This window comes from Cherax quadricarinatus, chromosome 31 (assembly GCF_038502225.1).
Source record: "Cherax quadricarinatus isolate ZL_2023a chromosome 31, ASM3850222v1, whole genome shotgun sequence".
In the NCBI taxonomy this organism is placed as follows: Eukaryota; Metazoa; Arthropoda; class Malacostraca; order Decapoda; family Parastacidae; genus Cherax; species Cherax quadricarinatus.
Genome location: NC_091322.1, coordinates 35,309,831 through 35,331,159, shown reverse-complemented (window position 1 = coordinate 35,331,159; position 21,329 = coordinate 35,309,831). Strand labels below are relative to the sequence as shown.

The window sequence follows — 21,329 nt, the reverse complement described above, 5'->3', positions numbered from 1 at the left end:
TGTTAACCCTTGTTCTTAAAACTGTGAATGAGTTTTCTTCCCATTTTCTCATCTAGCTCATTACGTCCTAACATTAAATTACACTAAATTACTTCTAACATCCCTTTAGTTCATCAGAGTCTTTATCTTTCAGACGGGTCCCCATGTTATTTTTTTCCCTTTTTCCTGCTCTGAGTGATGAAATTCAGCTTCTCGAGTCTTTCTGCATGCTGCATTGCATTTGTTTCAGTTCTAGAACAAGTTTTGTTGTAGTCCTTCAATTTTTTTCAAGTTTTGACCTACTCGTTCAGATGGAGTCAGGGGCACGCTGGAGCTGTATACTTAATAATTGTCTTTATGTATGTCGTTTATAGTTTCCTGAAGCTTTTACACCTGTTTCTAAATATTATTTTGAGATGTGCCGCTGGAATATATTGGCGATGTTACCAAGTTTATGTGCTCCATCATATACTGTTTATTTGTTGATTCTAGGGTTCATCACTTTCTGACTGGTTCCAAACCAGGCTTCCTGAGTGACGTCCTGATAAGTCATGCGGTTGGTGCTTGCAGCACACTCCAACGTTGGCATCACAGCCTGGCAAATAAGAAACTAACTCTATGAACTTACCAAGCTCTCTCTTGAAGAGAGTCAAGAATCTATTGGTAATTATTCTTGTATGTGAAGTGAGGGCTTTAAAAAATCTAATACCCTTTACACTTACTGAGTTCTCTGCTAGTGTATTTCTTCTGCCCCTTCTTTTCATTGGGTTTACATTGCCCCGTCTGCCGAGCCTCGTGTTCCCGTAGAGTGATTTCAGTGTATAGATGTGTAGTCGCAATGCTGCCTTCCAGGTCTTTTTTTGTTTTTGTCTCTGGGAGCAGTTTCACCCTCCATTCCTTTTCATGTTAGATTCACATCGTCATCAGGGACACACAAGATTCTATACCATTGGTTAGATGAGAAACTGTTGACTCCCCAGTATCAAACCTTATGTTTCTCCACACATCACTCTCGTTCATACTTTCAGGTACTTCCTGATACACAGAAAGACTTCCCCTTACTTCTGCCTGTTTTTCTAGCTTGTATTTTTACAGTTCAGAAATGCTCATTCCACCTGACTGCCGTTCTTGTTGCACTTTGTAAACGTAACTTTGTTACATAGATTTCTCTAATTTGTCCAGGTATATGTTTAACTGTTGCTGAGGATTAGCTGTGTAAATAATAATTACAGCTTTTGCCGCGGCATGTTATACTTGATAAAATATTTTGAAATTTATTAGAGAATTAGAGTGTACTAAGACAAATGACTACTAGAAACATAATGAGCATATTTTAGGCGTTTTCATAGACGGCATGTCCGTAACACGGAAGTGTTAGCGTGGCTAACACTTAGGAATGGTCGGCATCCCTTAGCTTGATGCACGTGAAAATAGAAAAACGTACAGTTTGATTGCATATATTTTTTTAAAATAACACGAAGATAAATGACGATAGAAATACTTTGGACTGCCTTGTTAGTTTTCTTGCTTATATTATTAATTGTTGATTTTATCTTGGGGATAGTTTTTGGGTCGGCAGAACAGTCTTAGATTGTGAGGGGTAATAAGGAGGATAAGAGGGAGAATGATGTGTCTAGGAAATAAAGTGGGAAGGCGGAAGAGAGACTGAGAGAATGTGAAGGTGAAGGTACAGGAGAATAATTGGGGAGAGGCGAGAAAGGAGAGTGAGGGAGGTAGGCAGAAGACTAGGAGAATATTAGATGAGGAGGAAGGGTGAATGAGAGAAAGGATAAAGAAAAGATTGGTAACAATGACGTGAGGGAGCACAGGAGTGAGGACACAAAAGACTTTCAGGATATAAATTATAAGCAAAATGGAAGTAGTTGAGAAATAGAAGAAGAGGGAGTGAGAGGGAAGGGATGAGAGGTGAGGGGGGGGGGTAGATGAGAATATAGAAAACAATCACAAGATGAGGGTGAGGGGGAAAGGTTGTTATCTTCTTGATAAATTGAAGGGAGTGAGGGGAAGGAGGGTCTTTTTCTTGGAGCGAGGAAAATATATATTTATCCTGCAAGTTGTTGAGGGTGTTTAAAAAAGAGACGCAACCCACAGAAAATACATGTACATGTTTATTAGTAAGCCACAGAAATTGTTATTTGAGTACAAATAGGAAGCGCGTCTGTCTGGCGCTCAGCAGACGGAGGATCAAGCCTCCACAACGTCATGCGCTGAATGATCCCCATGGATTTAGCGCTTAACATAATTAAAAGAAAAATACAGAAATTGTTGAATGCGTTGGTCATAAGCCTTTTCACATACCGTATTTTCCAGCATATAAGGCGCGCGTTTTTCCAACAAAAAAAGTTTTAAAAAATCACCCTGGGTCATATATGCTCAAGGTCAAGGTTAAGCTTTGGGTTACGCTTTAGCAATTGTTCACTAACGTTACGTTACAACTGCTTGGAAACATCGTCTTATATGTCTCATATGATGGTGTGCGCTTTATATGCTGGAAAATACGGTAAGTGTACACCACGAATATTGTTATGGTACGCTTGTTTTAATGTCTCTTGATATGCTATCTTCTGTACACTGACTGCTCTTCCAGTGTGTGAGGATTATTTAAAAGACACAACATTCATGAAAAAAATTAACAATAATGATTGTTCTTTTTTATTTGTAAGATGAAACCTAGTCTTCGATTCAGTGATTAATGAAACTGTAAAAAAAAAAAAAATGGGTTACATATCATAATATATATTGTCCATGGGTAGTGTTTCTTTTTTGAACACTCTGTATTACCTGAATTTTGTAGAGCAGTCTTGTAGTTTGTTTGGAAAGAATAACACTACATAAATAAGCTACCACTATGAAAAGCACGGCTGAAATTTTGTTTATTAAGCGTGCAGTAGCTGGGTTGGAGTATATTTATTTTTACATTCTTGCTCTGCGCTCCAGGGGCCAAGACGTACTCAGGTTTCATCTAATGCAGTTATGTACTCGAGAAATGTCAGGAGAGCTCATTTGCAGTGAGAGGTTCATATTGTCCTTTTGTAGTCAGTGGTTGTGTATTCAAGAGGTGCCCACTGGAGTCATTTGTACTGAAGGGGTCAAGCTGTTCACGAGGTAGGATGTTCTGAAGGATATAAGTCGTACTCTAGGGGCTTTATTCAACACGTTTGGCAGCATCAGCCTGGTTGTTCAGTCAATCTGCAGAAAAAGTTATCTTCAGGCTGGGCTTCGAGTAGAACAACACTCGAAACCAGTTACAGGTATGTTACAACTGGTTAGATTGTAATCAGTAAGTTTTGTTGTACTGTAGGGGCTCAGTGTGTTTGCTTTAAGATATCGACTGCGTGTGGGCCATGAAGTTCGTGATCACAATTTGATGATGGCTACGCAGTCCTCTGCTTGTTTCTGGCAGAAAAGCTTGGTTGATGAGGCTGTCAACAGCGAAGCTAGGCCTCAGGCTGGGCTGCGAGAGTAGGAGAACCCCTGAAAGAGCTTAGATCTAGGTGAAATACCGGAGGCCTTAAAGAATGCAGACAAAGCTCCTTTGCATAAGGGAGGTAGTAGAGCACTAGCTAAAAATTACAGACTAGTAGCCCTAACTTCTCACATCATAAAAATATTCGAAAGAGTGATGAGACGGCAGGTTGCAAATTTCATGGACCAGCATAACCCGAACTAGCATGGTTTTAGAGCAGGACCATCATGCCTGTCACAGCTGCTAAACCATTATGACAAAATTACGGAGGCATTGGAAGAAGACCAAAACGCAGATGTGGTTTACATAGATTTTGCAAATGCGATCAAGGAGTGATAGTGCATAAAAAAGGGCCATGGGCATTACGGAGAAGGTAGGCAGATGGATTTTCGGGTTCCTAACACAGAACACAACAAGTAGTAGGAAACAGAGCAAGATCCAGCATCAGAGAGGTCAAAATCTCAGTGCCCCAAGGCACTATCCTGGCACATCTGCTCTTTCTCATCCTTATAGCAGACAGATCAAAATACCCGTCACACTTTTGTATCATCATTTGCAGATGACACTAAAATAAGCATGAAAGTCAGTACGGTAGAGGACACTGAAAAAGTACAGGAAGACATAAGCAGGGTTTTCCAGTGGGCAGTGGAGAACAACATGACGTTCAATGGTGATAAGTTCCAGCTGCTTAGGTATGGAAAGAATGAAGAACTCAAAAGGAACACTATATACAAAACTCAAGAGGGTCACCAAATAAAACGAAAGGAACACGTAAAAGACCTGGGAATAATTATGTCAGCCGACCTTTCTTTTAAGGAACATAAGACAAAGATCACAACAGCCAGGAAGATGACGGGGTGGGTATTGAGAACTTTCAAAACAAGGGAAATAATGCCGATGGTGACACTTCAAATCGCTAGTGCTCCCTCACTTAGAATATTGCTCAGTGCTGACGGCCCCGTTCAAAGCATGAAAAATATTAGAGCAGGAACAAATACAGAGATCGTTTACGACTCACATTGATCCAGTAAAGCACCTAAATTACTTGGAACGCTTTCAGATCTTCAACATGTACTCATTGGAGCGGAAGAGAGAGAGATGCATGATAATATATACCTGGAAAATACTCGAGGGCCTGGTCCCAAATCTGCACACTGCCATAACAACATAATGGAGTGAGAGATATGGGAGGAGCAGGGGTGCGGTGGGGACAATAAGGGAACACTGTATCAACATCCGGGGTCCCAGACTATTCAACAGCTTACCAGAAGATATCAGAAACATTGCTGGAACAAGTGTTGAAGCCTTCAAGAGGAAACTGGACAAGAATCTTCACCAGGTGCCAGATCAACCAGGCTGTGATGGATATGTGGGGCAATGGGCCTCCAGCAGCAACAGCCTGGTTGATCAGGCAAGCATCGGACGAGCCTGGCCCATGGCCGGGCTCAGAGTAGTTAAACTCTCGAAACTGTTCAAAGGTATACCAAAGGTAAGGTAAGGTATGTATATCATGGGTACTAATGTAAATACTATGTGGGACTTTTTTTTCCATTTAAAGTCGCAATAATTTTTTTTTTTTTTTTTTTTAGATTTCAGTATACACGTTCCGAATTCAAAAACTAAAATTAGAGAGCATTTTAAAGGTACAGGTAAAATAAAATATTGCTTTTAAATGTAATTCAGTGTTTAAAGAGAACTGTATTTGAGATTGTGGATTTTGTGTAGGTCAAAGGTTACACAGTTTTACCACTAGTGATAATATTGACTGGTTTAATCTTTCTTGATATTGACTTGCATTTTTCGGGCTTGAAAAACCTCATCATCTTAATCATGTATTTTTCTTTCTTTTCAGAGCTTACCCAGTCTTGAAGATTATTTACGGTGAGTGTTGACGTTATGTTCGTCTATGTTTTAAAAATAAATGCAAATATAGCCGGGGTGATGAAATTATTTCGAGTCTGTATCTGTGCGCGTGACACTCGTGCCTGACTCAGTGTCATGTGCTGGCTTTCCCACCCAGCTTCATTGTTTACAATATACTGAACAGAACCTGATATGCCAGAGTGCACGCAGTCACTTCCACTAGTTAACCATATTCACAGGAAGGTGAGCACACACACAAGAACATAAAGAAGGAACATTGCAGCTGGCCTACTGACCCATGCGAAGCAGGTCTAGGTCACCCCCGGCTTAGACCAACGACCCACCTAGTCAGGTCACTTCCACTTTAGTAAGGACCATAGCATCAGACCTAGTAGCACAAGCTAGTCAGGTCCAACTCACACCCACTCATGTATTTATCTAACCTATTTTTAAAACTACACAACGTTTTAGCTTCTATGACGGTACTCAGGAGTTTCTTCCACTCATTCACAACTCTATTACCAAACCATTGCTTTCCTGTATCCTTCCTGAATCTGAATTTTTCCAACTTGAAACCATTGCTGCAAGTCCTATCGTGGCTGGAAATTTTCAGCACTCTATTTACATCCCCATTATTTATTCCTATTTTCCAGTTATACACCTCAATCATATCTTCTCTAATTCTACGCCTTTCGAGAGAGTGCAGATTCAGGGCCCTCAGTCTATCCTCATATGGAAGATTTCTGATACATGGAATCATCATTGTCATCCTCCTCAGTACGTTTTCCAGAGCATTTATATCCATTCTGTAATACGGTGGCCAGAACTGTGCAGCATAATCTAAATGAGGCCTAACCAAGGATATATAGAGTTGAACAACCTGAGGATTTCTATTATTTATGCTTCTTGATATGAAGCCAAGGATTCTGTTAGCTTTATTGCGAACACTAATGTACCGTTGGCTTGGTTTTAGATTACTGCTAACCAGAACTCCTAAATCCTTTTCGCAATTAGTAGTATTAAGATCTACGTTATTTAGTTTATATGTTGCATGGTTATTTTCCTGTCCAGCATTTAGAACTTTGCATTTATCTATATTAAACAGCATCTGCCACTTCGATCATTGGATCAGTATATTCAAATCATCCTGGAGTGCTCTAATGTCTTCATTAGAATGAATTGGACGGCCTATTTTGGTGTCATCAGCAAATTTGATTATGTCGCTATTTATTCCCTGATCTATGTCGTTTATGTAGATTGTGAAGAACAATGGGCCCAGGACTGACCCCTGCGGAACACCGCTTGTGATCTGCCTCCATTCTGATTTCTCCCCATTTATGCAAACTCTCTGCTGCCTGTTCGTCAACCATGCCTCTACTCAGGAAAAAAAATTCTCCTATTCCGTGTGCCTTAAGTTTCCTCAATAGCCTTTGGTGTGGAACTTTATCGAAAGCCTTACTGAAATTCATATACACAATATTATATTCATTACCATGATCTACCTCCTCATACACCTTAGTGAAAAAAGTTAGTAAATTCGTAAGACAGGAACGCCCCTTTTGTAAAACCGTGTTGAGATGCTTTAATCAGCTTATGCCTTTCAAGATGGCTACGAATTGTTTCCGCAATTATTGATTCCATAAATTTTCGCATTATGGTGGTAAGGCTTATTGGTCTATAGCTCGAAGCTAAGGACCTGTCACCTGCATTGTAAGTAGGTATTACATTTGTCATTTTCCACTTATCAGGCACTATGCCAGTTTGTAGTGATATGTTGAAAAGATTAGCCAAAGGTTTGCTAACTTCCTCTTTACATTCCTTTAACTCTTGCTCTTGTATGTCGAGACGACATACGTAACATGACCGAGCTGTCAGCATAGTTGCTGATTCCTGTGTTGTATAGCATAGCATATAGTATCATCCATGTGCTTTATATAGAAGACCCCTTAGGCCTGTGACTGTATGACGTCATGGGATGCAGCTTGAGTGTGAGGCGAGCTACCTCGGCCTCAGTCGGCGTTTGACATAGGCTAGGACAAGGCAGAGGCTGGGCTCCATCTCCTATCATCACATTCTGACAATATATCGTTACCATCCAACCAGTGTGTCTACCTTCAACCCTCGATATCTCCTTTTAAGAACCCCTACGACATTGCAAACAGTTCATCAGGGCCTGGAAATTTGTTAGGTTTTAATTTCTTTATTTGTCTTAGGACCATGTCACTTGTTCCCCCAATCGTGCATAGTTTATTGTCCTGTTCTACATAATTTATTATTTCTGGAATATCGCTAGTATCTTCCTGGGTGAAAACTGAGAGGAAGTAAGTATTGAAAATTTCACACACATCCTTATCACTCTCAGTGATCTGACCTGAGTTACTCTTAAGTGGGCCTATCTTGCCCCTAATCTTACTTCTGTATACCTGAAAGAACCCTTTTGGGTTAGTCTTCGAATCCCTTGCGACCTTAGCCTCATAATCCCTTTTTGCTTTTCTTATTCTTTTTATTTCTCTAATTGAATATATTGATTTCTTAACAGCTCATCCCCTCTCTTGATATGCCTATATATGCCTCTCTTTTGACCAGTGAGATGTTTTAATCTATTGTTCATACATTTAGGATAATTTTTGTTAGATATAATTTCCCTACTCGGAAAAAAGTTGTCTGGGCAGCTAGAACTATGCTCTGTAAAACGTCATATTGGCAACCAACACCACCTACCTGACCCATAGTCAGGTCATCCCAATTTAGCCCACCCAGGTAATTTCTCTGTGCCATGAAATCGGCCAAGTGAAAGTCTGGGACAGAGATTTGATTGCAGTTATCTGGGCAATTCCATGATATATTGAAAGTAAGTGATTTGTGATTGCTTTCCCCAAGCCCATCATTAACCTCAAGATTATTAATTAGTGATTCTTTGTTGGCAACAACCAAGTCAAGCAGGTTGTTTCCTCCAGTTGGTTCTGTCACAGACTGTTTTAAAAAGCAATCCTGAACCGTATCAAGAAAGTTACTAGACTCAAGATTTCCTTCCACTCTTCCAATCAATTTATCTAAAGTTAAAATCTCGCATTAACACAACATTTTCATATCTAGATGGCATATGAATTTCGTCCCATAACAGCTTATTGCACTCCCTATCAAGGTGTGGGGGCCTATAAATCACACCCAGAATTAATTTGCCATGGCTCTCGAGAAACTGTAGCCAAACAGATTCTATATCCGATGTTTCTAATCTGATATGTCTAAATCAACAATTTAAATTATCTCTGACATTGCCACTCTACTACCCTTCCTGTTGACCCTATCAGTGTGGAATAGTTTATAATCCTGTATGTTGCAATTAGAAGGCATTTATCTTTCAGGTTGAACCAGGTCTCTGTTATATAGCAATAATATCTATATTACCTGCATTTGCAAGTAATCTTAGCTCATCAATCTTATTTCTTAGACTCCTACTATTTGTATAGTAAGCCTTAAGGGAGCTAGTCACTCCTTGCCCTCTACTGTCTCTTTTTTTGTTGTTGATCAATTGCTTTGCCTTCACTAGCAACTTTATTTTGAATATTGTCTTTTAAACATATCCCTGAGGTATCCTGGTAATATCTACTGTTTTCAACCCTAATACTGCAGCCTGATTGTTTCCCACAAGCACACATACCTCTATAATCTGTCAGTTTAAAGTCCTAGACAAGTCATCAATTACCCCCTCAATCAAATTGGCTAATGCAACCACTCCAGCCCCAGAGAGATGAACCCCATCCCTTGCATGCATATCACGTTTGCCATAGAATCTGTCCCAGTTATCAGTGAATGGGATTTCATGAAGGGAGGCAGGATTAGGAACTATGAATCTGACCCTTCAAATAAAACTAGATTAGTACATGATCAGATAAAATGAATTCCAAAAAGTCTCATATCACGAAATTAATCTGTGAATAGTTGGAGGCACAACAAGTTTGTTGCAGTGCAAAGCTTTCTTGCAGTTGTATAAGCTGGGAAGCAGCAAGGTATGAATTTCCAGGTGTGAACCTGGAACCAGTGTCACGTGGGCGCCTGGGGTTGTCTTAATGGTCTCTCATTTCATTCTTATTTTTTCCTTTTATAATTTTCATTTTTCCTTATGTATATTTATTATCATGTTCCTGTTCTTGATTTTCTTTTTCTTTTTATTTGATATGTTTCTTCTATTATTTTACCTTGCAACCCAAGCCACATAAGTTAAAGTATGGTAGGTACGTGGTTTGTCTCTTTAAATAGAAATGCGTGAATGTTTGCGAAGTGATCTTGTCAATGATTATTTAAAAAACATTATTGGTAGGTATCGTGATGTAATTCTACTAGAGCTAAGGATACTAAGTACATGATAATATATACCTGGAAAGTACTCGAGGGCCTGGTCCCGAATCTGCACACTGCCATAACATACTGGAGTGAGAGATATGGGGGAAATACAGAGTAAACTCAGTGAGGAGCAGGGGTGCGTTGGGCACAATAAGGGAACACTGTATCAACATTCGTGGTCACAGACTATTCAGCATCTTACCAGAAGATATCAGAAACACTTCAAGAGAAAACTGGACAAGTATCTTCAGGTGTCAGATCAGCCAGGCTGTGATGGATATGTGGGTCAGCAACAGCCTGGTTGACCAGGTAAGCACCAGACTAGCCTGGCCCGTGGCCGGGCTCCAAGAGTAGTAACACTCTCGAAACTCATCAGAGGTAAAGGTAAGGTGAGGTTATTGGAGTCCAGGTAGTAATCCTGCTTACTGCATGGTATCTGGCAGTGGGATAATATCCGTGCGGATCAGAGCTTGTTAGAAATTAAGTGGTAATTACAACTGATGGTATTTTACTTCAGGTGTTGTAAGATATTGCCTGCTGCTCGGTGTTATGGCATGGGAAATTATTTTTGTCCAGTATTTTGGTATATGTTAATTCTCGGTTTATTTACATATTCAGAAAATGTCTGGATGCAACTCGCATCATACAATTTTAAGATATTAAAATGAAAACTATACAAGATTTTAAATTACATATATATGCACATATATATACACATATATAAAAACATACACACGCATACACACACAATTAGAAAAATCGAGGTCAGCAAGATTCGAAACCACGTCGTCAGAGTATACCTGGAGAGGGTTTCGGGGGTCATCGCCCCCGGTGCTCGGTCTGAAACCAGGCCTCGTAGTGGATCAGGGTCTGATCAAGCAATCTGTTACTGCTGGCCGCACGCAAATTGACGTACGAACCACAGCCCGGCTTGTCAGGTACTGACTTTAGGTGCCTGTCCAGTGCCTTCTTAAAGACAGCCAGGGGTCTATTGGTAAGTGACGCTCTAGTCTCTCTAAATCACTCGGTCACAGTTGCCTCAAAAGCTAGGCAGCCTGGTTACAAGCCATGTTTCTTCCTAGCCAGGGCGCACCAGTGGGCCTTAAGCATGGTTTCAAGCTGCTTCATTCTCTTGTATGTTCTGACAACACGAGCGATTGGTTTCGAATCCTGCTGACTGCAATCTTTCTCTGTATATGTCCGTTTGTTTCTGCGTGGTGTGCATTGAGATATATATATATATCTATATATATATATATATATATATATTATATATATATATATATATATATATATATATATATATATATATATATATATATATATATATATATATATATATATATATATGTCGTGCCGAATAGGCAGAACTTGCGATCTTGGCTTAAATAGCAACGCTCATCTTGCCATATAGGAGAAGCGAAAATTTGTGTATGCAATAATTTCGCCAAAAATCATTCTGAAACTAACGAAAAAAATATATTTCACTGTGTTTGTTTAGTATTAAATTATTGTAAACAAATCTAAAATATATTTAGTTGGGTTAGGCTAAAATAAATTGTTCTTGTTATAATAAGGTTAGGTAAGTTTTCTAAGATTCTTTTGGAGCAAAATTATAAATTTTTACATTAACATTAATGAAAAAATATATCTTTAAACGTATAAGAGAAAATTTTAGAAAGGACTTAATTTTAAATGAGTTCTTGCTAATTGACCAGTTTTACATATTCGGCACGACATATATATATATATATATATATATATATATATATATATATATATATATATATATATATATATATATATATATATATATATATATATATATATTTATATTGTGTGTGTGTGTGTACAATATAATCACAGTAAACAGGTGATATCACAATATGCAGAACAACCACTAAAAAAAAATAGTGAAATTCCAAGCAATTTTGTGATTTCTCACATTATTAGGGAACTGTGGAAAAGGAGGCTTATAAGGCCGAGATAACACCTCACGTTCAAACATACTACGACACTCGCCCATTACTTTAGGATGATGCGGGTGAGATGGTCAGGGATTTGTCAAATACAGCTTAAAATCTAAACAAATTTTTATGATTTCTAATTTGTCAAAAATAGCTTAAATTCTTCCTCAATTTTATTAATTATAAATGAAACTAATTTAATCCTAATCTTGGCCTTATAAGCCTTTCCTTGTGTATATTATTTCTACAGTTCTGTGATAATGTGATTTCTCATATTATCAAGGAACTGAAGAAATAACAGTGGTTGTTTTAATTTATTGTTTTTATATACTTGGGATGGGAGGATAGGGCGATACCAAAAATTTTTAGATACTAATAGTGTGGCACGCCCCTAATGGAAGAGACCCTTTTCGACTTGAAAACGTAAATTGAGAATTTTTTAATTTATTGATTCATGATTCTTCGTGTTTTGGCTTGCTTACTCTTTCTGTATCACGTTCTCCGTAGGGAGATTATTGTGTTAGACTCTTCAGCCATGGTGACTGTTTGACGGAACTACTTTGTTAAAACCCACCTAATGTCACCATCACCCGTATGTCTTTCATCACTCACCAAGAACGCCACTGGTGATCAGTAATTATTGTCCATCGTAGTTAAGAGGCGAGTGAATAGGTGAGTACATAACATACTCATTGTAAGTAGTTTCTGTGGGCTCGATCATGAGTTTCAAAATTGGCGGGGTGAGGAGCTGTTAATCGATACCCGGAGACAAACCAGTAAGGGCTACTGAGTGAGGTCTCGCACTCAAGATACGTGCCTCAGCTAGCCTGTCATAGCTTGTGGAAGGAAGTGATGAATGTCCCAAATATTTGGGCGTCCAGGACTTGGAAACTGTCCCTTTCTTGTTTGTGTTCTCCTTGGTCTTGGCAGCCAATGATGCATAGGACATGTATGATCGATCACTGTGTGGCCAGGTTGCCGGCAGCGGATAGCGTCATTGTAGTGTATGTGTTCAGAGAGTGGAAAGCGGATAATGTCATTGTCACACGGGTCTGGGGCGCTGTACAAAACTGATGATAATTCGATTTGTACCCTTTTCTCCCTGGGCAGGATTAGTTTTTGGAATCAGCTGAGCGTGTACGCGCCTGATAAAAGCGGGAGCTATATTGACATTGATGGTTGTGAGTTTTGTGTGTACCAACACGCCTCTGAAGAGGGAACTTGATACGTTCCTCAGATAAGTTTCTGACCAGCCGGGCTGTGGTTTATACATTGGACTGCGTGCAGCCAACAGTAACAGCTTGATTAATCAGGCCTTGATTCGCCGGGAGGCCTGGTCTGAAACCGAGTCGCGGAGGAAAGGAGAGGGGTGCTCACTACTGGTAATATCTTTCAACCTTCAGGCCTTTAGTCATCCTTTGTCAGGATTATTCGTTATTTGGCTTGGTTTTTTTATGTATATATTTTTGCATTTTTATGTGTGTTTATAATTTTTATTTACTTAATCATTATTCGCAGACGGCATTAGAATTTGTGATGGTTGAATACTAGGACACAAGTCTAAGGTCCGAGGACAGAAACTTTTTCAAATGAAAACGTCCTGTGAATGTATTCGTGTTCATTTCCTTCAAGTTGTCGGCAGTCATCGGCCTTCTTACTCCTAACAAAGTTTTATGCAAACAAAGCTGTCTAGGGAGTCGCTGAAACCTGTAGCACGTTCAACTGAATAATTTCATAGTGCTTGTGGCATGCAAAGAGTACGTAACCTTTATTCGGCGCGTGTACACACCCTCATTTACAGGTATCTCCCCCAACCAGCAAACCAGGTAACTAAGAGTTGACGATGGGGCGTTTTCCTAGACTGCAGGAAGGCCTTTGACACAGTTCCCCACAAGAGATTAGTGCAGAAGCTGGAGGATCAGGCACACGTAAAAGGAAGGGCACTGCAATGGATAAGGGAATACCTGACAGGGAGGCAGCAACGAGTCATGGTACGTGAAGAGGTATCACAGTGGGCGCCTGTTACGGGCGGGGTCCCACAGGGGTCAGTTCTAGGACCAGTGCTATTTTTGATATATGTGAACGACATGATGGAAGGAATAGACTCTGAAGTGTCCCTGTTCGCAGATGACGTGAAGTTGATGAGAAGAATTAAATCGGACGAGGATGAGGCAGGACTGCAAAGAGACCTGGAGAGGCTGGACATGTGGCCCAGTAACTGGCTTCTCGAATTCAATCCAGCCAAATGCAAAGTCATGAAGATTGGGGAGGGGCAAAGAAGACCGCAGACAGAGTATAGGCTAGGTGGACAAAGACTACAGACCTCACTCAGGGAGAAAGACCTTGGGGTGACCATAACACCGAGCACATCACCGGAGGCACACATCAACCAAATAACCGCTGCAGCATACGGGCGCCTGGCAAACCTGAGAATAGCGTTCCGATACCTTAATAAGGAATCGTTCAAGACACTGTACACTGTGTATGTTAGGCCCATACTGGAGTATGCAGCACCAGTCTGGAACCCACACCTGGTCAAGCACGTCAAGAAGTTAGAGAAAGTACAAAGGTTTGCAACAAGGCTAGTCCCAGAGCTCAAGGGAATGTCGTACGAGGAAAGGTTAAGGGAAATCGGACTGACGACACTGGAGGACAGGAGGATCAGGGGAGACATGATAACGACATACAAGATACTGCGGGGAATAGACAAGGTGGACAGAGATAGGATGTTCCAGAGAGGGGACACAGGGACAAGGGGTCACAACTGGAAGCTGAAGACTCAGACGAGTCACAGGGACGTTAGGAAGTATTTCTTCAGTCATAGAGTTGTCAGCAAGTGGAATAGCCTAGCAAGTGAAGTAGTGGAGGCAGGAACCATACATAGTTTTAAGAAGAGGTATGACAAAGCTCAGGAAGCAGAGAGAGAGAGGATCCAGTAGCGATCAGTGAAGAGGCGGGGCCAGGAGCTGAGTCTCGACCCCTGCAACCACAATTAGGTGAGTACACACATTGTAATATGCAAAGAAATAGTGTCCATCCACCTGTCAACAGCTTGTGGCTTCCCGGAGTTAGTTGCTGTTAAGTTTTAAGCTTGTCGACTACATGGGGGAGGAGGAATTATGGCCAACTCACCCTAGCAGTAACATCAAGAATACTGGAGTCCTTAAATTTGGAATAAACGTAAACTTGGTGTACGTGTACCTGGATATACGATGACCTTGGACCTTGGTGGTGGTGACCCAGGGGTCGTGAATGGTGGCCCCACACGGCTCCCTGGATGGTCGTACAGATCACTCAGCCTCAGCCTCTGCCTCGTGTCCTCCACTTACTCTGGTAATTAATGTTTACTGCAGCGCTTAACCCGCCCAATACTATCACAGCCTGCGATTTTCTGAGCACATTTTTTCCACCATTGTGTTCTATACCGTTCCCTTCTTTTTAAAGTTTTAGACTGTATATAAGTTAGGCTTACCGTGCTTAATTTGGTTAAAAATAGCCGTTTCATTGTTTTAAAGTGAATTATAAATTATTCATTCACTCAGTTCTTAAATGTCGCCATTCTGTTGCCTTTACATAAATATATTTATAAACGGTTGCTTAGCCACTGAGCGGGTCATCATATGACTAAGAACTGCTTCAGGAATCATATCACCTATTTTTTTTTTTAGTCTCCGTTTCAGTCTTATACTTGAAAATTTTAAAATGTTATAATTCTGTATAAAAAATGGACAGTGTGGTAAATAATTTTGTGGTAAACGTAGTGTTATTTTGTAATGTGTATAAAAGAGGGTTATTATTTATGGTTTAACAAATGTTGGAAGATATTTTTTAAACTAATATATAATATATATGTCGTGCCGAATATGTAAAACTGGCCAATTAGCAAGAACTCATTTAATATTAATTCCTTTCTAAAATTTTCTCTTATACGTTTAAAGATATATTTTTTTCATTAATGTTAATGTAAATTTTTTTAATTTTGCATCAAAAGAATCTTAGAAAACTTACCTAACCTTATTATAACAAGAGTAATTTATTTTAGCCTAACCCAACTAAATATATTTTATATTTGTTTACAATAATTTAATACTAAACAAACCCAGTGAAATATATTTTTTTCGTTAGGTTCAGAATGATTTTTGCGAAATTATTACATACACAAATTTTCGCCTGCCTTATTCGGCAAGATGAGCGTTGCTATTTAAGCCAAGATCGCAAGTTCTGCCTATTCGGCACGACATATATATATATATATATATATATATATATATATATATATATATATATATATATATATATAAATAAATAAATAAAATGTCGTGTCGAATACGTAAAACGCAATTTTGGCTTAAATAGCAACTCTCTTTTTGCCGAATAAGGCAGGCGAAAATTTGTGTATGTAATAATTTCGCAAAAATCTTTCTGAACCTAACGAAAAAAATATATTTCTTTGTGTTTGTTTATTATTAAATTATTGTAAACTTGCCTAAAATATATTTAGTTGGATTAAGCTAAATTAAATTGCGCTTGTTATAATAAGGTTAAGTAAGTTTTCTAAGCTTCTTTTGGTACAAGATTATTAATTTTTATTTTAACATAAATAAAAAAAATATCTTTAAACGTATTAAGAGAAAATTTTAGAAAGGACTTAATGTAATTTTTGATCTCTGAAGTCACAACTATTGCTGCCGCCAGTTCTGCTGCTGCTGCTGCTTGTACTACAATAACCTAGATACTCCAAGTTATACGTGTGTGCTGGTTGCCTCGGCAGAGTCGGCAAACTATGACGTACATCGCCCCGCCCCGCCCCGCCCATGTGCACCTCCGCCCACACAGGTTTTTATCTCAAGTAATGGACTGAAATACATTAGTGAGACGAGTTTTTCACTTCTCTGTTCACTTGTGAGTTACATTTTTTTTTTTTTGCTCGTAATCGCTCCATTTTATGTGTAGTTGCACTACTGTATTTCGTTGGTGGTTGGTGGAAATATTCTCGCATTAAACTCAGAGAATCCAGGGAGCGGGTGGAGCTTGAAACCATGGTAAGTGAATCTTGATAAGATTAATGGACCGATTACTTCAGTCTCCTTCTGAGTTTCACAGTTCTTTATATTGGACTGATGAAGCCACTGTGTGGCGAAACGTTTCCACAATCAAGATGCCCAAGGGTTGCCTGTGTGTCTAATTTATTAAGTCATTATCTTATCGCATTGTATATCAGCACAAGTTCGCGCGAAGTCATGTATTTTCTGGCATATAAGGCGCACAAAATTACCATAGCGGTAAAACAGTAATCATATTCAAGGGTTAATTACCCTCTTACTTTACACTAAAGCGTAACCCAAAGGCTGCCCTTGACCCTGACCTTGAGCATATAAGGCGCAGGAGGATTTTCCAAGACTTTGTGGAAAAAAGGCGCGCCTAATATGCCGGAAAATACAATATCTGACACTAGCAAGTCCGCTTACTTTAGTCATGTGAGTCCAAATCCTCAACACGCAGAGATGTGTGTTGTGTTAATGTAGTGTAGTATAGTACACATGATGGGTTGAATAATTAGGAAAGTGCATATAGCATAATTAAAAAGACAAAAAAAAAAAAACAGCATTCTACATGTTGATGGTTCTGTTGGTTAAACTTCCAAACTGATATATACCAAGTCTCGCAGCAGGCCAGAAAACCGGAAATTATCGTGAGTAGTGGTGCAGTTAGGGGTAAATAGGGAGTCAATTAGCGAGTCATTTGTTGTTGCTAGATTATGGCTTTTAACCAGGGAGCGCAGTTGGTCGTTTAGCGGTGGATAAATTAGGCGCATAGCAGTATATGTTTGATGATGAAAGGTCATTCCTGTGAATACCCATGTGTGCACTTTGTGATGACTCAAGGCACTGTATATCATGGAAAAGTAGATGCAGTGAAAACTAGGCTTTCAGTAAGGGCACAAAACCTTAAGGGTCCAGGTTTTTAATGAATACCCTCTCTTTAGATATAAGGGGGTGGTTCCTACGTCGGTCTGAATGCCGCAGATTTTCAAGCAGTTGTGGACTGAGGCTGCTGGGCGTAGGATCACAATACTCATCGGTAGATAAGTAGGTATGTTACATATTTTTTTCCATGATTCTTTATATTTGCAGACATCCTAGGCATGTTACTTTTGTCTCTTATTCACGAGGGTTTAATTTATTTGGTTGTGTTCCATAAAGAGAGGTTTCGCTCGAGTCAAAATTCGGCAGTGCTAGAGAACAGGTATGATTATACCGACAGTATTTAAATAACACATTTGCACAGTTTAAGACACTTGTTGAGGAAACGTTTCACCATGAGTGGCTGCTTCAGGGCTGTAGAAGCCACTCGTGCCGAAACGTTTAATCGCTAGATGTTTTGAACGGTGCATTTTGTCTTTACAAAACTAGGCAGTGTCTGGTTTCTACTCTCGTGTTATTGCATACTTATTTTTTTCTTCTTGTATATTCTCGTTTCCTCATATTTTTTCATGTTAACAAACTCATGTCTTATTTGTGAATAGTTTTCTTTAAAATTCTCCGAGTCTTAATGCCCTGCATAGTCTTTTTTATATACATTTACCAGCACAAGTACAGTAGATGGATGATTGTACATTCTAGGTGTTCAGAATGCAGGTGAACACTCAAGTTGAACGCCTTTTTTCGCGTATTTAGTAATTCACTTAACCGGGGTAGTTTTTCTAATTGCACAATTCATTTGTGTAGGTAAGTTGTTATTTGCTGGTAGTTAATTGTCTGCTACCTGATGGTTAATAGAAGATGCTCTTAGGTATCACCGTCCTCCAAGCCCACCCTGTTGACCTGATCAGTGAGACTGTTAGTGCTTACTGCACTTAATCCAACCTGAACACCACAACCCGAATACTATTGCTGTTACTACTATCATTGCTATTATTACTGCTGCGTCTATTATTGCTACCACTATTAATACTATTATTATTACTAATTATTACTACTTGTACTATTAGTTTTACAACTATTACTAATATTAATCACTGTTTAAGGTTGGGTATGGACTCGCCTGTTTGCGTCATGAAGCCAATACGTGGGTATCGAGTCACTAGCAAGACTAAGGTCTCGCTTGTTGCAGTTGTTTTGACGAAGACTAAAGTTACCATTCCCTTGTCAGTAGGTGAATGTGTCTGCCGAGACGCCCCACCCGCACCTCTCCATGTTCTTAATTGTTCCCTGGTTGAAAATTATCCTCTCGATTCTCCTGTTGTTCTCCGCTCCGTGGAAATTTTAGCTTTCCTTCCTTTCTGCGTAAGGGGGGTATTTGACTGTAACTTTCACCTCCCTCCACTGTGTTTTAAGGTCAGGGGTTCAATGTTTCCCAAGTCTGGGATTTTGTTATTGTCTCGGCTGGGTGTGACCGAAAATATTAAACAGTTTTTTTTTTTTGGCATTAACTTGAAAATAATAATAATTCAAACATACGACTGAAGGTATTAATTTTGACCCAGAAACACGACTGTAAATGCAAGACGCTTTCGGTTAATTCGAGTGAGTCTGGTCTCTTATGTAATCGCCTAAACGCACCCAGCTGTACATAGGCATATGTTGACTCTGTAAGACATTTGAAGCAATTTCTTTTCCAGTAACTCTGCACGAGAACGTTCCCCAGGTGGTTCCTTATCTGCTCAAAAATTTCGTCCTCAGTGTCAGTGTGAAATATACATTGAACTCAAAGAGTTGTAAATGGGTCATTTTGCTGGGCATTGCAGATGTAATATACACAGATAAATAACAAAAAAAGACACAATACCGTGACTGGAACGATACGCAAATAACCCGCACATAAAAGAGAGAAGCTTACGACGACGTTTCGGTCCGACTTGGACCGAAACGTCGTCGTAAGCTTCTCTCTTTTATGTGCGGGTTATTTGTGTAATATACACAGACTTTGCAAAAGCCTTCGAAAAGTGCGATGATGGTGAAATAGTGTACAAAATGCGTACTAAAGGAATAAGCAGAGGCTGCTATAGCGAAAAGGTTGGCAGCGCATTCGGCTCACATACTGAGTGTCCGTGGTTCGACCCCTGGCAAGGGTGGAGACGTTGGGCATGTTTCCTTAACATCTGCTGCCCCTATTCACCTAGAAATAAGTAGGTATCTGGGTGTTAGTCGACTATTGTGAGTGGCATCCTGGGGGTGAAAATACACCATACATAGGCTTGGGCTTTGAAATGAGCTAAGGCAGGATAACAGTTCTTAGCAAAATTGATTTATGTAATAAAAAGCTCTGTTCTACAAGGTACAGTACTTTCCCCTACCCTGTTCCTCATCCTCATAATAAACAGACAGAGATACAAATCATAACACCGTATCTTTTTTCGCAGACGATACTGAATCTGTATGAGCGAGTCATCCATTGAGGACACGGTAAATCTTCAAATGCATATAAACCAAGTTTTCCAGTAGGCCACGGAGAACAAATCTTAGTAACACAGTTACGGAAAACTTAAGGAAGTATTAGCTAGAACTTAGCGTGCAACAAATTTTAACCACACAGTATAGCAAAAAACTAAAGTGAAAGACTTGGGAGTGATAATGTCAAAGGATCTCACTTTAAAGTATTACAACAGTGTCACTTCTCTCGAGGCTAGAATACTGCTGTACACTAGCAGCCCCATTCAAGGCAGGTGAAATAACAGATCTAGAGAATGTACTGACAACTTTCATTGCACATATTACTTTGGTCAAGAACCATAATTATTGGGAACGTTTGACCTATACTCTGTGGCATGCAGGCGAGAAAGGTGCACCATAATATACACCTGGAAAATCCTAGAGGTACTGATCCTGAATCTCACACATAAATCACTCCCTACGAAAGCAGAAGACTAGGCAGACGGTGCAACATACCCTCAATGAAAAGCAAGGGCGCCGTGAGTACTCTTAAGAGAAAGCACAATAGCTGTCAGGGGTCAAAGACTGTTCAACAATCTCCCATGATCTTTCTTCTTTCAACAAACCGGCCGTATCCCACCAAAGCAGGGTGGCCCAGAAAGAAAAGCAAAAGGTTTCTCTTTTTAACATTAGTAATGTATACAGGAAACGGGGTTACTAACCCCTTGCTCCCGGCATTTTAGTCGCCTCTTACGACACGCATGACTTACGGAGGAAGAATTCTGTTCCACTTCCCCATGAAGAAGACTCCTTTCATATAAAAGGGAAGTTACCAACAGACCTTGGTTATCTTCAAGAGTGCACTATACAGATATCTAAAGTCATTGCTCGACCAGCCGGGCTGTGGTTAGTACGCTGGATTGCGTGCGGCAAGCAGTAATAGCCTGGTTGATCAGGCCCTGATCCACCGGGAGGTCTGGTCGAGGACCAGGCCGCGAGGGCGTTGAACCCCGAAACACCCTCCAGGTAGGTGGCAGTGAAAGGTTCATTGGTACATCGTTTCACCCACGAGTAGGCTTTATTAAGTTCATATAATTTAGAATAAATACTGTAGCAGGTGGAGTGTGAGTGCGTGTGCGCGTGTGCGTGTGTGTGTGTGTGCGTGTGTGGGTGGGTTGGGGGTGTACTCACCCAATTGTCGTTCCAAGGGTCATAGCTCCTGGCTCCGCCTCTACTAGGTTACTCCCTGCTCCATGAGCTTTATCAAACCTCGTTTTTAAACTATGTATGATTCTGCCTCCACTACGTCACTTTCCA

At 39.9% G+C, this 21,329-nt stretch overlaps 1 protein-coding gene across 11 annotated transcripts in view; it reads left to right on the top strand.

Moving 5' to 3' along the window:
* cyst (rho guanine nucleotide exchange factor 18 cysts) overlaps positions 1–21,329 on the top strand; it is a 1,629,610-nt gene that overhangs the window by 201,083 nt on the left and 1,407,198 nt on the right. For all 11 annotated transcript variants that reach the window (XM_070090333.1, XM_070090340.1, XM_070090337.1 and 8 more), the window contains exon 2: positions 5,319–5,347. The gene's annotated coding sequence lies outside the window, so the exon portion shown is untranslated. The remainder of the gene's footprint in view (positions 1–5,318; positions 5,348–21,329) is intronic.